The following is an 18854-nucleotide window of genomic DNA, read 5'->3' as shown; positions in this document are numbered from 1 at the left end:
GAGAAAAGAAGCTCATCAAGCTGCATATTAGCACAGAGCCAGAATATGCTGGGATATAGGGAGTGGGCACAGTGCCACAGTTGCCAGCCAAAAGTGATTTGACATCAGTCTAGACTTGGACGCATACTGTGAGATACATTTGATGGGCCATGGTCGCTGCAGGCTGAGCAGACAGAACCTTCATGAAACTCCATTCCCATCACTTCCATGCATAACAGTATATCATGTAGCAAAGAGCAATTTTGGCATGTGGTGCATGTGTGCCAGCCTGAAGGGCAGAGTGAGTCAGGATATGCCTTCCAAAGAACAGTTTAGCAAAGACAGATGTGGGTTGGAATCTCTGTGGTAACATACACATTGCTCACTTTACAGACAGCCAACACATACATCCATGACGTACGAGATGTCTAGGGATGGCTGCAATGTTACCTCAGCTAGTCATGTGCATCAAACACAAGGTGGGTCAGGGAACACTCAAAGCACACACACCACAATGTATCAGAACTCAACATCTGACACTGAACACAAATACATGCACATTGACTCTCCCATTGATGAATCACTGACTGCTCCTACATGGCTTTGAGTTTGTATTCTGGCACTCATGGGCACAATCTAGCCTATGAGGAGGGAATATATGTGAAGTACTGAGAAAATATGTGCACATGAGGCACTTATCTGCTCCTCTGGTGCACCATAGAGTTGCCCATACAGACACCAGCTTCTACAACTCCTCTGGTGAGAAGACTAAGACACTATCACTTTCTGGACATCGCATGATTGCTCCCAGAGGCGGTACACAGCAGCTTAGATAGTGGATGTCTTTCTGGCAGCAGTGTCAGGAGTCAAGTGAGGAATTTTGCAGAACATGGTAGTCACGTCTGCCACGTACAAGGGAGTCACTGCAGGCAGACACAGTCATTGGCATGCGACCGCCACGGCCAACAACATTAGCCTATGACTGAGTCCGCCACGGTTGCAACGGACTATCGCCCTGACAACTTCCACCGGTAGTTGTGGACAGTTCCTCATGTCCAGTGGAGTAGGTCAAGCAGCCGCCATTTTAGAGGCCAGAAATGCATTATATGGCTCCAAATGTTGCGTCACACCTCTGAAAATGTTTGCATTTGCATTAATGAGTGCTTGTCTTGTCCTGCCATGTAGGTCCTACTACTCAAACACCATTGTTGTACATTTCTAGACGCATACAGCAATATGCACTGGGGCACAGTCCCCCTCACAAGACAAAGGTAATTTTTAAACTTGGTACATCAAGTCACAGTCCGAGTGTCATTGTTGATGACCAGATAGATAATAAGTACTCATTTGTTGCAAAGCAAGGGGGCAACATGTGACTTCAGTGTGATTATCAGTTGTGATGTGTACTCTGTATCAATTCCACCTCCTTAATACATGCCTTGTCACCTTTTATCATTGACATGCACCCTCTATGTCGCAAGAGACACATTGGATAATGTCAATACTCATTTCTTGTCATACATAGCACCCAGGGAGGGGGGGGGAATCAAGCAACCTCCTGTCTATCGTCCACTGCCAGACCTTGAGACCATGGAAGAATGCCACATCATCCAGATCTACCATCTGAATAGGCAAACCATCTTGGACTTATGTTGTCAGTTGCAGCCAGATCTGATGCCTGCCATTCATCATCCAACAAGCATAGCACCCATTGCACAATTTATGGTTGCTTTGCACTTCCTGGCCAGGATCCTTCCAAAATACAGAGCCCTATCTGCTGAGATCTCCCAGTCCATGCTCAGTCTGGTTTTGAAGGATGCACTCTCAGCAAACTTGAAACACCTGAACAGCTATTTCCGGTTTATTCAACATGAGGATTTTGCCCATGTGAAGGCTGACGTCTGTGGTGTGGATCACATCCCACAAGGGGTGGGACTCAATGATGGTACACATGTTGCTTTGGTCCCACCGCATGGCAATGAACAAGTGTACTGCAACAGAAAGAGCTAGAATTCCATCAATGTCCAAGTTGTTTGTTTTGGGGATCTCTACATTTTACAGGTCTGTGCCAGTTACCCAGGTTCAGTCCGTGATGCATTCATTATGCAGAACAGTGCAATCCCCCAGGTGATGTCACAACTGTACCCAGGCTGGCTGGTTGGTAAGTCACTTCTGTCCTGTTTGTGGGTGTGCAATGTCTGCTGCCACAACTCCGATGAGAGGGGCTCATAGTTGCACATATGTCCCATTCCACCACAGGGTACTCTGCATACCCAAACCATCCGTGGTTGTTGATGTTGGAGAGGAATCCAATTATGCCAGGGGAAGTCTGCTTTCACGATGCCCATGAAGAAATTTAGCGTGTGGTGGAGGAGGCTTTTGGGCTCCTTAAGGCCAGATTTATGTTTCTGTACAAGACAGGTGGAGCCCTCCTCTACTCACCCCAAAAAGTATGCAAGATCATTGTGGCCTGCTGCATGCTCCACAGCATTGCCCTGCAGAGGAATATCCCATACATCCCAGATGAGGGGGAGCTAGCAGTGCCACCAGGTGGGAATCCTGAAATGCCAAGTGAGGATGACATTGATTAGGAGGAAGGTGAAGACTTGCCGGCAGATCTCATCAATCACTATTTTACCTAAAGGTAAGTAAGTAATTTGATGTGATTGCTGTGACCGTATGATGAACTGTAGTTGTCAGGATGTGTGCAGTAGCGTGGTTTCCCAAAAGATAGGGGAACTCATGCTTTGCAGTATACAGCCAAGGGTTACTTGCTTATTCAGACATAAACATTTCGCTACCTTGATTATCTGCTGGGTTTGTGTCAGTCTCATCGCAATGCAAGTGTATTAACTGATGTCTGATTTGAGTTTATGGTCATAGGTTTGAATTTCCAACCTAAACTCCTCGTATTGTTTTTATCCAGATACCTTTACCATGACATCCTCATGTTGGCATTTCAATGTTGTGACATTGGCAGGTATCTGATGCTGTTCTGACATAGGAAGAAGTGGAGATGGACTGATACACGTAAATTTAATCACAGATTTGGGGTGTATGAGTCCTGTGCAAAACCTGCTTGCGCAGTGGGTGGGTGGAAGTCTGAAGTGCACAATACACAAGTTTGATATGTTGTGTTGGGCCAATTGTCTCATGTGTGTGATCATATGGCATTGAGATATGTTGTCATCAAGTGCAATCTATACATTCTCCCTTCACATTGTGTCAACAATTATCGTATGTAACCTGGATGTAGCTGTAAATGTGTTTCATAATTGCAAGCCACAGCGCCTGTTTCACAACACTGCCATTGGTTTGTGTCGTGCCTCCAGATGCTTGGCCATTATAATGGGATGCACCTATGACCAAGGACTGTTGTACTGCCCTCTATCTGTGCCATGGCATATGCTATGTTGGCAGACCTGGTTTTGGTATGTAACAAGGCTCAAGCTGGTGACAAAATCCACAAAACTGTAAGCTTATTCTACAGGTTGAGGTCTGACAAAGCCCTTTCTTCTGTGGTCTGGGAGATTGTACCTTGGTATATTTACCCTGACTCACTATGGTTCAACTATTCTTGGCTATGACAGTCCAGACCTTTTGACAGCCTATGTGCTGTGCAGTGCAATAAAATGTTTGGTGTGACCAGACACTTGTATCAGTGTGTTGCCACTCATTCCCAGCATGGCACTACCTGTGACATAGCCCTCATTCCATTACCATCTGTGACTTCCTCATGCATCATATGGGCATACATCTCAATATTTCAAAATCTGGAACAGAATCAAGCAGGCAAGAATTTTCTGATATGTGATTTTATTGATATAGGTGCAGGAACTAATAATGTGATATAACCCAAAAGGAATTTGAAGGGATCAGCCATGGTGGATGTAATAATTTCAGTAGATCTCCTAAAGGAGGAGGTAACTTGCTGGTAGTGGTTGGTGTCTTGCCATCCAATGCTCCTGGATTCTTGGGTGGACGTCCTAGCTTGTGGGGAGTTTCTGCTGTTACAGAGACAGGAGTGTCTGAAGCAGGTCCTTCCCCTGACAGGGCCTCTCTTCCAGTGACTGCCACTGATGTGGAAGGCACTGCTGTTACTAAGCCAAAAGAAGGGGTGTGTGTTCCTTATGTTCCTTGATCAGGATACTGTTTAACTCCCTGAACACCCCTCATAGGGAAGCCAGGATTGTGTTGGTGGCCTCCCACTTTTCCAGTGACTGATGATGGAAGTCCCTTTGCAGCTGCTTCATTTCACTGAGTTCGGTAAGTACCTGGCCCATCATGCCTTGGGATTCTTGATAGGCTCCCAAGGCTTGCCTGATAGTTTCCTGGCCAATACCATCTCCAGTGGCCTCATGCCACTGGCCCATAGTATCCATCCCACGCACCCCATCCTCACCTGCCTGAACCCTTGTACAGATCGCCCCTACCATTGGTTCTATGACCATCATTGTCGGAAGTGTATTGCTGTGATTCAGGATCCTGGACTGGGGAGCGTGAGATGGTTTTCACTGTCCTAGGAACACAAGTTGGCGAGCGAATGACTGCCTGCGATGTTGCTGCAACCAGGCTGGAAGGAGTCGATGTGGTCACGGTGAGGCTCACCCGTGTTGTCTGATCAGGTTGCCCTGTTGGGCCAGAGCCGTCCTCAATTTCAAGATGTCTGGGAGTGTTGTCCTCACTGAGGGCTGGTCGTGGCAGTCCCTTCTGTGGTCTCGGTGTCCCCAGTAGCAGCTCGACCTGTTCAAGTTGATGCAAACCTCAACCACCGCCGTGCCTTCCACACGCCCACCAGACAACTCTGCTCTGCTCACCTGGCCTTGGCCACCATCCCACGGATCTGCAAGACCACAGCCAGAGGAAGATTCTTCTCCTACCTCGCCACTAAGACCTGAAACTCTCTTCATCACAGGCGATCTCCCTTTCTGTCTCAGTTCAGGAAGGAAATCAAGACCTGGCTCTTTGACTGAACTGGCCATCCAGCACTTTGACTGTGCTGCAGTACCCCCCACCTCAGTGCCTTGAGGCCCAATCGGGTGAATAGCCACTGTAGGACGCTGGCCTGTTTTGTAGTGGGTACCTAAATACACCATATACCAGGTCCAGTTATCCCTAATTAGTGAAATGCAGGCTGTCTAGTAGCTTAGGCTGTCTAGGGGTAGCTGTAGCCGAGCAGCCAAGCCTGAACTAGGAGACATGCAAAGCCCTTGCAATACCACTATAGTCATACAGTACTTATACACAATAAAAGACAATACTCAGTATTACCAAAAATAAAGGTACTCTATTTTAGTGACACAAGGCCAAAAATATCTTAGAGGCAATACTCCTTCTGGAGATAAGTATTATACACAATATATACACTAGTTATCAAAATCAGGTAAGTAAACAGTCATAGAATAGTGCAAACAGTGAAAAACACAATAGATTGCAATGGGCCTAGGGCAACACAAACCAAATTCTAAAATAGTGGAATGTGAAGGTCGGCTTTCCCCTAGGTAAGTGTAGTGTGTAGAAAGGCACTAGGAGTGTATGAAAACACCAAAGGTAAGTAAAGTACCCCACCCCAGAGCTCAGGAAAGCAGGAGTAAAGTACAGCAAGTTTTCTCAGAACACACTACAAGTCGTGATGAAGAATTATGAGGGAACCAAGCAAGACTTCAAGCAACTAACAGTGGATTCCTGGATCTGAAGACCTGTGGAAAGAGGATACCAAGTCCAGAAGTCGATGAAGAGTTCAGGAAGAACAGGAGCCTTTGCCCACCTGGAAGAAGCTGCAAAAGTGGATATTCCTGTTGGACGAAAAGTACAGAAATGCACCAAAGAAGATAGCTGCGGGTTCCTGCTTTGTACAAGAGATTTCCCACATCGAGTTGTTGAATGCAGGCTGTTTGTGTCACTGGATTCCACCAACAAGCCTTGGTTCACGCAAGTACATGTTTTGCGTCAAAGAGGAGCTGCTGTTGTGGTTACTGGACACAGGAGCGCCGCGGGAGTATAAGAACGCAGCTCTCTTAGGATTCTGATCGATAGTTGGCTGTACACGCTACTATTTGAGCATTTCAGCAGAATTTTTGGACGGCATAATACGGGATACTTAGATACAGTCCGATTGCTTTGGCGATTCAAGTCCTTTCAACTATTGTGGAAGCCGTGATGAATTCTTTGAGAATATTTGTCTCATAGGACGAAACACGTGTTGGCTGTTGTTGCATTATGGATATTGTTTCCAAGGACGGCTTTTGTTGCCTTGATGGACTTTGCATTTCAAGATTAAAATGAACATTTGCTCACTAATCCCGGCCCGATTTATATTTGATGATTTTGAACTGAACATCAAGCTCTGATGAAAAATACATGGAGGATTGAGCTTTGATTCATGAGTGCCCTGACATTTGTTTGTCAGGGGTCTCAACCCAGTCTGAGGAGACAGAGGGGGCTCTCCACACTTCAGAGAGCCCTCAGAAGACCAGGCAGCACCCACGAGAGTCCCAGGACACAGGGACAAAGGAGTTGCAAAGTGCGGTCATTGCAGCACTACACAGGAGGATCCCATGCACTGGAGGAAAACTCAGAGAGCTGTGCATTGCAGGATAGAGTGCTGAATACCTAGGCTACACTGTGAATGGAGAACTTTTGGAAGAAGTGCACAGAAGCCCAAGGAGCTGCAGAGGACGCAATGCACAGGGGCACTGTCTGGCACAGGGAGGCAAGCTCCTACCTCCACCAAATTTGGGCAGCTGGACCTTTGGGCAGTCAGGGTCACTTCAGTCAACCACCTGTGTTCTGGGGATCACGCTCCTCGACAGGAGAGGAGTCCCAGAGTACTGGTCGTCGTTGCAGAGAGGTGCCTGCTGAAGCAGGGAAGTGACTCCGTCATTCCACTGGAGATTCCTTCGGTTCTTCTGGTGCAGGGTGAAGACAGGCAGTCCTCAGAGCATGCACACCTTGGAAACTGTTGCAGTTGCTGGCTGGAGCTGAAGTTGCAGGTCACAGTAGCCTTCCTGGATAGATTGTTGCAGTTACAGCTGTTCCTGGAGCAGTCTGAAGTTGATCTGATGGTCAGAAGCTGGAGCAGAGGATGCAAAGGGGTCTCAGAGGAGAGACTCTAAATGGCCCTGTGAGGGGGATTGGCTTTCTACCCAGGTATGCACCTATCAGGAGGGGTCTCTGATGTCACCTGCTGGCACTGGCCACTCAGATGCTCCCAAAGGGTCCCCATACCTTGGAATCCAAGATGACTAACACCAGGGACATTCTGGAGGAGCTCTGGTGATGGACAGTTTCCTTTGTCCAGTTTCGTGCCAGAGCAGGGACTGGGGGTCCCTGAACTGGTGTAGACTGGATTATGCAAGGGGGCACCGTTTGTGCCCTTCTAGGCATTTCCAGATGCTCTGGGAGGATACCCCTCCCATGCTTGTAACATCTATTTCCAAAGGAAGAGGGTGTACCACCCCTCTCCTAAAGGAAATGCATTGTTCTGCCTTCCTGGGATTGAGCTGCTCAATCCCCAGGAGGTCAGAAACCTGTCTGTGAGTGGCAGCAGCTGGTGCTGCAGTGGAAACCTCAGAGAGCTTGTTTGGCAGTACTGGGGTCTATGGTTGAGCTCCCAGGGTGCATGGAATTGCCCTCCCAATACCAGATTTGGATTGGGGGTTCAATTTCACACTCTTAGACACCTCACATGGCCATATTCAGAGTTACCATTGTGAAGCTAGATATATGTATTGACATATATGTAGTGCACGCTTATAAAGGTGTCCCTGCACTCACAAAGTCCATGGAATTGGCCCTGGACAACGTGGGGGCACCTTTGCTAGTGCAAGGGTGCACTCACACACAGTAACTTTGCACCTAGTCTTCAGTAACTGAAGGTCAGACATATAGGTGACTTATAAGTTACCTGGTGGAGTGAAAAATGGCTGTGAAATAGTGTGTGCTCAGGCTGCAATGGCAGTCCTGAAGGAGTGTTTGTATGAGCTCCTTATGGGTGGCAACAGAAATGATGCAGCACATAAGGATCTCCTGGAACCCCAATGCCTAGGTTCCTAGGTACCATATACTAGGGACTGATAAGGGGGGACCAGTCCTGTCAGTGCCTGTACTGCGCACACTATGCAAATGTTTTGCTTCCAGGTGAGTACACTTCAATGGTGAGTTCAGGGACATGGCTCATTTGAGCAGAGAACACTGGGCTGGCTGAGTGGAGTAACAGTGACCGAGCCTCCTGGCCTTAGCAGTCCTGTCAGTCCCTGTACTACGTCCACTGTACAAATGTTATCTTCTTAGGCGAGTAGTTTTCATCAGAGAGTTGTGACATGTGCATCCGTGTATTACACACAGTACACAGATGTTATCCACCCAGGTGAGTACACTTTAATGTGAAGTTGACAAACAAGTTACATTTGGGTAATATACACTGTTCTGGGGTTTTGAGTTACAGTAACGTTGCCTGCTGGGAGTTGTGGTCATGTCAATCTCTGTACTACATTGACTGTACACATGTTATCCTCCTTGGTGAGTCCACTTCAATTGGGAGTTTACAAACAAGGGTCTTTGGAGCAGGGAACTCTGGGATGGCTGACTGGAGTAACAGTAACAGAGCCTTCTGGCCTTAGCAGTCATGTCAGTCCCTGAACAACACACAATGTACAACTGTTATCCTCACAGGTGAGAACACTTCCACTGGGAGTTGAGTCACGAGGGTCTTTAGTGCAGAGGACACTGGGCTGGCTGAGTGGAGTGACAATAACAGTGCCTGTTGGGAGTTGAAGTCATGTCAGTCCCTGTACCCCTCACACACTATACAAAGGACATCCTCTCAGGTGGGTACACTTAAATGGGGATTTGACAAACGAGTTAATTTAGAGAAGGATGCACTGTTCTGGTTCTTGTAATTGTAGAACAGTGCCTGCTGGGAATTGTAGTGCTGTAAATCCCAGTAATACACACTATACACAGATGTTTTTGCCACAGGTGAGTCTACTTCACATGTGAGATGCCAGACTGGGGTCTATGGAGAGGTGGACACTGGGCTTGTGAGTGGGGTGACAGTGAAGGTGGTAAAAGGTGAGCAGTGAGCATGCATGACAGTACATTTTGGTGAGATATGTTTGTGTTGTGACATATCAGACTCCACTCCCCCAGGTATTATTGTTAAGCCCTCAGGATGCAGGATGTCCTGGGATGATGTGAGTTGTAAGAGAGGAGGGGGAGGGGACCACAACCAATCTTCTAGACCTGCAGCTGGTGCCTGAATGTTATGGAGTGGACCTTTCCCTTGAGGTCGTTCCACCTATTCTTGATGTTGTCCTTTGTGCATGGGGTGGGCCTACAGATTTCTCTCTGTCGACTATTCTTTGCCATATTTCCATTTTCGTTGTGATAGCAGTGTTTTGGACTTGGGCTCCAAATAAATGTGGCTCTACTCATATGACCTCATCCACCATGACTTTTAACTCATCTTCAGTGAAACAGGGATTTTTCTGGGGTGACATAGTGGTGATGATAAATAAGGAGCAAGTTAAAAGTGACAATGAGTTTATGGATTTGGGAAGTGCAAATGGTTGTGATTGGAAATAGAAGTGTGTTGAGGATGTGGGGTGTGTGATTTGGGAAAGTTGGAGGGGTGCCTATTCTGAATTTTTTTTGTTTTTTGGATGCGCTCTGGCTTCTGTGTTTGGCGTTGGAGATGCAAAGGATTGTGGTGTGTGAAGAGGTCTGTTTTACAAATCCATCCAATGTGGTGTTGTGTATTTCTTTGGTGGCCGCGAACTGCCGTAGTTCGGTGCTGGTGGTCAGACTGCCTATTTCCCACCCTTAACAGTACTGGCGGTCGGGCATTTTTGGCTAGCTTTTGGCAGTCCTGCCTGTGTAGCTCCTAATACGGCAGTCTGTAGGACCGCCAATATGGCAGTCTTTTGGCAAGGTCCAATGCCATTGTGGTTGCATTTTCTGACATGAGCTTCCTCTGCACCACCTTGAACTCAGTCTATGGTGGTATGGCTGATAAAGACACCAGTCGCCTAGCTTTCCTGATCCACTCTTTCCCTCCCATGATGCCTACTCCCAATACCCTGTACCCTAGAGGCAGTGTGCCCCATCCAACTGGGTCCTGGCATAACTGGATCCGGTGTTGGTGTTGTCTCAACAGCAGCCAGGACTGGGGGGCACAAGAGTGGTGTGATATTTCTTTGGACAGAAGAAGTGGAAGTATCCATTGGCTGAGGTGTTGTTGAGGCTGGGGTTGGAGGTGTAGGTGTGGGTCAAGTACGACTCACTGGAGCTGTCTGGCCAGACTGGCCCGATGGACCAGGCTGCTCCTAATCATCTGAACTTGCAGGAGTGGAGTCCTCACTGAAGGCTTCTTCTGGTCTGGAGTGGAGGTGTCTTGAGTGGCAGACAGTGGTACACTGGCCCGAGGTGTTGGATCTAAGAAGAAAGCTTACAAAATAAAATTATAATCTGGTTTGTACCTCATATGTGTCTTTAGCTACAAATGGAGAAACCAAATAAAGTAAAATCAGATGATGGAATGATTAGGCCTTTTTGTGATTTTCATTGTTTTACACATGCAGGCCGATTTACACAGATGAAAACTTCAGTGATAATGTTGTAGCGATGTCCTTAAATACCAAAGGTTATTCCAGTAACTGTACATTACATGAAGCAGCCATTCCTACCAACACAGTGGTGAGTAGATTAGAGTACTCAACCATTCCAAGGCCTAGCAGGCTAAAAAACATTAGAAAAACTATGGCTCAACCTAGAAGTAAAACTGTCATCAGTCATCATATGGACAATGCAAAGTAAATTGTGTGTGCATACTGCTTCTATTCAGCATGCCACATCACATGGTAGGAAATCTTGGATTCAACAGCCTATGAATTATGTGAGCATTTACATCACTTCAATGTAGCTTTGAAGAGGTGTCAAAATGCTTGAGGTACACAACTGACCGTTTCATCTATAACATGACAAGGTGACTGTCAAATGCCCACGTTTTTGAGATGTGTGCACATATGGAAGTAAAGAAAGGTAGAACAACATTACATTCCACTATTGTTTTGCAGATACAAACACAGAGCATCAGGGTAATTGTAGTAATCTCTTGACACAATAGACAATAGTTGTTAAAAAGTGTTATACATATCTATTTCAAAAACTATAGTGGAGATGAACACACATTTACAACATGTACAGAAATATTGGTATGATGTGAATAGGTGAAAATACCACTTACAAGCAGTAAAACTTCCTGTGTAATTTGATGGAGTTAAGGACATGTTTTAGGGAGAAGAGCAACATACATTGACAGAAAGCAAGAGACTAAGCAAATTCAGAGGATGATCCATGGGGGACCACAGACAATCTCACTGAACGTAATGTGCATTCTTAAAAAGCGAGATTCAACATTGATGATTGTAATTGGTATGAAACAAGATATTTTGTGGAGTCAAGTAGAGGTATGTCTGTTCTGATAAGGGTGTTGGAGTTATGGGTTTTGGACAAGAGGGAATTTGACGAAACATTTCTTTAGGACATGGCAAAATTAAGGTGGAATGTTTGAGCATGTTTGTTTGCAATATCAGTTGTGTTCCAAGTAACAATTTATTTGCTTACATCTGGATTATGACTGAAATTCAGGACCACTAGGAAATATGCAGTTAGTGGAATTTTAAATACTTGGCCCTATTCTGTAAAGATTAATTCAGAACAAGTAGGACTAATAGCTGCCAACAGTGTTGTCTGCCTCAGAAAAAAACTTTTCTTGTCTCTCAAGCCTCATGTAATAGGAAATGTCATAAGTAAAAATTATGTACATAAATATTTACATAGAGTAGCTTTGAGGCAGCCCACTGATCTGTTCAACTGTCATTCACATGTTGCTTCCATCTACCACAGCAAACACCAAAGGGCAATGATCAGCCCACGTCTGCCACTTTCTCCTGCACTATCAGTGCTGGCGTTTAACCTATTTGTCCACAGCCATCTACAAATAAGTGCACATCAATACAGGGCTGCTTCCTTGGCAATTCACTTACTTACAATGCTTATTTTCTTTCTATTATTTCTCTGTTTCTACCTTTTTCAGTCAACCTTGAGTGTTTCAACTAGTATTCCAGCACACTATAATTCAAAACCAATAGTGCTTTTGTTATTGCAAATAAGAATCATATTTTTCAGTCATCTGTATTAAATCAAAAGTAATATCCATGTGTGTCTTATGTACACCTTCCTGATATTAAGAAGCAGTATTATTTTATTAAAATAATATGCAATGGTTATGTTTCTTAAAAAACATTACTGCAAGCAAATGACCCATGCATAAGGCAGCATCACATTGTCTCTTTTTCCTTTTGTTTATTTTTGTGACATATGCAATTTGCTGTTGCCTTTGTTTGCAATATATGTATATATATATTTTTAAATAAGTGATTATTATACTATCTTGCCAGGGGCAGACATATTCAATTTGCCAATGTTTGCCTTTTCAGCTTCTGCAATTTAGTATCATATGTTTTCCTGACTTTGGAAAATACATGTATTTATTGATTTCTGACTCAATATTTCCATTAGATTTTTTTGTTGCTTCAAATATTTATGAAATGAAAAAATGTATTTTTTAAGTAAGGCTTGTGAACATTTCTATGTTTGTGAAATGTAAAATTTCAAAACCAAGCAATAGTGCAAGTGTTAAATGTGTATTATAAATGTATTGAACTTGTGCACTAACTCTTATTGTATATTTATAATGACACATTCAAGAAATAAACAAGGAAAATCTGTGTTATACACAAAGTTAAACTACACTTGTTAGCAATTTATGCAAATAATTTTACTCTTACACTTTTGATTAACTTTACTACTTGTAGCTAGTCATACAATCAGAGGTTAAAGTTTCATGTAAGTGTGGACTTACATGTCTCTAGTACCTGTAAAAGGAGGTAAAGCCACACGTGCACACATGGCTGACCACTGATAAAACAACCACCGTCCAATAGGAATTTAAAAAATAATATGACAAACTATGTTTGGAAAATGTAATTACATTATTTTAATTAATTGTATACATAACTTGTAATAATGATTAATGCATAATAAACTATTTTTTACTGTAGGTAGGAATTTTTGTTTTAATTTAATCTTGGGGAAAATAATTTAAATGTAAGTTAATACATTTTAAATAACTTAGGGCCAGATGTAGCAAAGGATTTGCGCCTCGCAAACGGCGAAAATCGCCGTTTGCGAGGCGCAAATGCCTCTTTGCTATGCAGAAATGCATATTGCGAGTCGGGACCGACTCGCAATATGCATTTCAGAATCTCAAATAGGAAGGGGTGTTCCCTTCCTATTTGCGATTCTGAGTGGTATGCAATACCATTTGCGACCGCCTACGCGGTCGCAAATGGTGTCGCAGTTACCATCCACTTCAAGTGGATGGTAACCCACTCGCAAATTGGAAGGGGTCCCCATGGGACCCCTCCCACTTTGTGAATGGACCCAAAACAATTTTTTCAGGGTAGGTAGTGGTCCAAGGGACCACTACCTGCCCTGAAAAAAAACCGAAACTAGAGGTTTCGTTTTTTTTTTTAAGTGCAGCTCGTTTTCCTTTAAGGAAAACGGGCTACAATAAAAAAAAAAAACTGCTTTATTGAAAGCAGTCACGAACATGGAGGTCTGCTGACGACAGCAGGCCTCCATGTTTGCGAGTGCCTATACTCGCTATGGGGCCGCAATTTGCGACCCACCTCATGAATATTGATGAGGTGGGTCATTGCGACCCTATAGCGAGTCGCAGTCGGTGTCTGAGACACCGTACTGCATACCAATTTGCGAGTTGCAAAGTGCGAGTCGCATGGACTCGCACTTTGCAACTCGCAAATTTTTTATTTGCTACATCTGGCCCTTACTTTTTAATTCAAAATTGAGGGCCTGATTCACATGCTGCACTTTGTAATATGTTAAGTAGTACTATAAAACACACTACAAATAGCAATTCACAAACTAAGTGCCACAACTCCAAATGACTTACATGTATGTTTGCAGTGTTCTCTGTCCAACTGCAGAGTCTACACGCACTTAAGTGTATGTCTTATTAGTAAATGTGGGTGGGAATGGAGGGAGTGGGTGAGAAAGGGAGATTAGAGAGTAGTAAGTAGGGTTCAAGGAGGCTGATGGAAGGGTTTCGGGATGGATGCCAAACACCCACATAGGAGTTGTTCTCAGAGATAGTGAATACTGAAAGTGGTAAACTTACTTCAAAGTGTAAACGTATTAAAACATATCAAGTTACCTTTGTGAATCTGCCATTAGTTAATACTGCTGTAGCATTTTTTCTTTAGTTCAACATTTAAAATAAATATTAAAACATATTTTACATTAATAGTTACCATGAGAATATTAATACAAACTTTTTCCAAGTTTAATAAACTACTTTACTTTGACTTATTTTCTTCATTTGGAGATCTCTACCATGGTGATAGAGATCTCAGTATGGTAAGGTATAGAGAACTTTTCCCTATATTTTACCATACAGAGATCTCCACCCCTCATGAGGAGATCTCCCCATGCAAAAGTATAAATAAATTTAATTTGAGCTCTCCATCCATCACTTTTTTGTATTTTCATTGTGATGCTCTAAGTGTGACGTGTATGCCCAGACATTGATCCCATGCTCACTGTGTCACTGAATCCAAACTGCACATGACTGAAGATGCCCAATTAAGCCATAACCAGCCTTTGGTTGCTTGTGTTCTGGTTCAGAGTGGACCTGACTAGACAGTTCAGACTATACTAGTTCCTATATACTGTCTAGTCCAGGTGGATATTGAATTTCAAATTATGTTACTGGTTAGGTTTTTGTATATTTTATCACATATGGATTCTATGTGAAGTAGTTCTCTTATGTGTTGTATTGTCAGCAAGTGAATACATATAATAAATTATATCTTTTGGTAATCCCTGAGTGGGAAATTAACCCTTTGGATCAAGATTCATATTTTGCAGTTAATATGTTTAATTTCTTGTCTTATTACGTATCCTACATCGTTAGAGCTTATTATAAAACAGAAGTAAAACTGTATATATGTTATGTTACAGTTAACACAGCCTGTTTCAAACACCATCCACATTCACATGCCAATCAAAACTTTTTTGTGTTCAATAAGCATTACTTTTACAACATACTCAAAAAGCACTTTAACTTATAATACCTCTATCAAAGCTCATCAACTCCTATCACGGTTCGGTAAGCAAGATGTAATCTACTTAAATGTTCATTTGAATAATACTCTTCAGATTTTAAAATTCATTAATGTAAAAAATAATCCACAGTCCATGATTCCTTCCATTTGACTTGTTTGAAAATGAGGAAGCAACATAAATTTCATAGAGACAAGCAAAGGTAGGACCTTGGACAGGTATACACATTTGCAAGAAGATTTGAACCACTGCACCGGGACATTTCCAAAGATTCCAATACAAAGAGACAAGAAGAAATAACAGCGGGCTCAAGTACAGATATAAGCACAGACTCTGAACTAAGGGAATCAAGTGGAACTTCAACAGATGACAATTCAAGAAACTGCACTTTTTCGATGATTATTGTTAGACCAGGCATAATTGGGTGGTTTCCCCAAAATGTTTGCCTTCAGATCTCATGCTTTTTGCTGACTTCGTTTTTGCTGGCCTTAGGATTCTGCACACCTTACCACTGCTAATCAGTGCTAAAGTGAGTGTACTTTTTCCCTAAAGTTTGATGTCTCTGGAATCACAATTTAAATTCACAACTTATGGTGAAGTTGGACGTTAAATTGCAAATATTGAAAATGTCACTTTTAGAACGTTGGCATTTTCTTACTTTAGCTATTTGGTACCTGATGTCATGCTCACATGTCTGGAGTGGGGCGATAGCTGGGCTTTGTGTATTCCTCTTAGACAGCCACACACAATCGGAGCTTAGGTGTGACCTGATGGGCCTTGATGGGTGGCCTTGGGCAGAATTGGAGTGTGAAGGCGGGCACAGCCTCACTTACAACTGAATAGGCTGTGTCCTGTCCACACACAAAGGGCTGCACAACCCCCTGTAGTGAGTCTGAAGCCAGGGAAGAAAGGATTTTTGTGCACTTCAAAGGCATGTTTTTGAAGTTTCCCCTATTTCAAAAGTGCAGCTGGGTATACGTAGTGTACCTCTGACACCACCACATCAGTACACTTTGGAATATGTGGATACTCTGTCAGGAAGGACTGCTGTGCTGCTGAAGGACTGCCACTGTTCTGGACTGCTACTCTGCTGGACTTCTCCTTTGCTGTGCTGACCTGCTGCCTGCTGCCCTCTTGACTGGAAGTGAGGAAGACTGGACCTCCATCTCTCCAACCCAGAACCTAGAGTAATTCCAAGTGCTGGGTCGCTGGCTTCCTGATCTGAAGTCTCAGAGTCATCAAAGACTACCAACCATCCTTCTCCATACCTGGACTCTGCCATCTGTGAGCCTGCCATGCCAAGTGGTGCCACCCCATTCCTGGACCCTTGGAAGGAGGCAGAACTGACGCATCCCCTGCTGCAGGACCAGCACCAATGCATTGCTGCTCTGTGTGGAGCAGAACCGGCTCATCGCCGCTACTGCACAGGTCAAACCAGAGTAATAGACTTGCATTTCCACCGCACCCTGTATCTGGGACCCGCCGCACGGCATTTGGAATCGCCACTGCGCAACACTTTCCCTGGTGGAAGCTCCTTGCATCCCTCATCGACTGGAGTCTTGAAGGTGATGCTACAGCTCTGATCACAGCCTCAGTGCTCATCGGAACCGACTCATCACTACAGCTGACCATTACATCCCTGATACCGGCTTTCGCATTGCAAGCCCCTTTCATAGGATCCTCAATAACGATGCAACAGGTCCTCAGCCCTCAGCCTTGCCCCACCTCAGAACTGATGCATTGCCTCCACTGCACAACACACCTTTTTTTTTTATTCATACAACACTCCTCGACCAGGATTTAAGATATTTTGGTTCAGCAGGCTTAACTAGGTCCCTGTAGCCAGCCCGTGCTCCATCGCAGTTGACATGAACTTTTATTTCAAGTAACTGTAACTGGTGCCCTAAGGTAACTATAACTCACACCCTCATCATGCACTGCTAATTACCCCACATATTGCAACACTTATGACATCTTTGACAACATCATTGATAATATGAATGTTATATTTGCAGTAAAACTACTGAGAAAAAAAAAACTGTGACTGACAGGGGTGGGAGTTATAGTTACCTTAGGGCATGTGTTATAGTTACTTGAAATAACTATAACTGCTGAATTTCTATGGTGTTGTACCTTTAAAATGTGAGCCTAACTATAATGTCCCTGTAAACTTTGTTTTTTAAATGAAATTCTATGGTTCCTTAATTCTATTTCCTAAGTATAATGGTCCTGTAACATTTGTTTCTTTCTGCGAATATATATAAATATATTGTGACCCATGTGCTCCCACATTGTTGTGGTGCCTTGTTGGGTGCACGTTGGTGCTCACTTTTAGCAGTGACATTTCACACACTCAGGCTTACATGATTTTATTCCAAGAATACATTGTACATGTTGCTTATTTTAGTTAGCTTTTCTCTACATATAATCAGTACGTTTGTTCAAGCCTAGGCACACAGTACAAGATATCCTAATGCTTGCATTGTCCGTTCGGGGATAGATTTACAGATATAGACATATCATTGCATCAGAGTTGTGCCTCTAACGCAATGTGATTTTCATTATATAAACCTTCCACTAACCTAAAGGGTCAGAGGAGCACTCCATCACCACCATCTTGGGACGAATACTGTGTTCGACATGCAACTCCGCTGGCACTGGTGTTTTAGTTTGCAGACACACATTGCCATCTACACTACAGGCCAGTTCCCGGGTTCAGTTTTCCAGGTATGGGGGCTAAGGTTAACATTTTAGATCTGACAGAGGCAAAGACAGAGGGTCTATTCACTATCCTGTCAGTGTAGAGATAGTGTTGGGTAGTAGTTTCAAGAAATCATTTGCCATGGTCGGACTGATTATTCTTTTCACTATGTTCATAATGCTGGCAACGTGGTTTTGTTTCATCAGCGTCATTATTGCAGCTCATTTTCTCTGTGCAAGACAACGATTGTTTTAATAAATGTATTGAAAACTTATCTCGTATCTCTCTTGTGTTCCACCTGGGCATGCGTTAGTAAGACACCAAAAGGGTAAGATCTGTTTCCATGACTTTCTTGGGAGCCAGAGTGTCAAGTATAAGTTGCTATAATCATCTTCCACCCCAACAAGGTTTGGGGTTCAGGTGAGGCACTGTGAGATAGCCAGGAATTGGGCCACCAGTCTCTGATGGTGTGAAGAGACTCAGGCCCATATTTATACTTTTTCACGCAAAACTGCGCTAACGCAGTTTCACATGAAAAAGTTTACAGACGGCTAGCACCATTCCAAGACACCGGCCGGGTGTCCTATTTACGAAATGGCTCAATCCGGCGCAAAGGTTGGGCTAACGTCAAGGAAAATGACATTAGCCGTGTGGGGATGGTAGTATGGGAGAAGGGGGTTTAGCTCCACAAAATGACGTTATGCTGGTTAGAGTAAAAAATGATGACTCTAACCAGCCCAGCATCATTTCTTGACAAGAGTCCCCTGGGTATGGCCATTGCACCCAGTGCCATGTAGGGCGGCCCATTTCAGGCCCCCCAATGGCATTTAAAAAAATAATGCAAAATACTTACCTCCACTTACCTTGGATGAGGTCCCCATCCTCTGCTGTCCATCTGGTGTGGGTGAGGGTGTCCCTGACACCTGGGGAGGACACCTGTGGACTTATTACATGCTGTTCCACCATG

This window comes from Pleurodeles waltl, chromosome 8, assembly GCF_031143425.1.
Source record: "Pleurodeles waltl isolate 20211129_DDA chromosome 8, aPleWal1.hap1.20221129, whole genome shotgun sequence".
NCBI lineage: Eukaryota > Metazoa > Chordata > Amphibia > Caudata > Salamandridae > Pleurodeles > Pleurodeles waltl.
Note: the sequence above shows the minus strand (reverse complement) of the source record.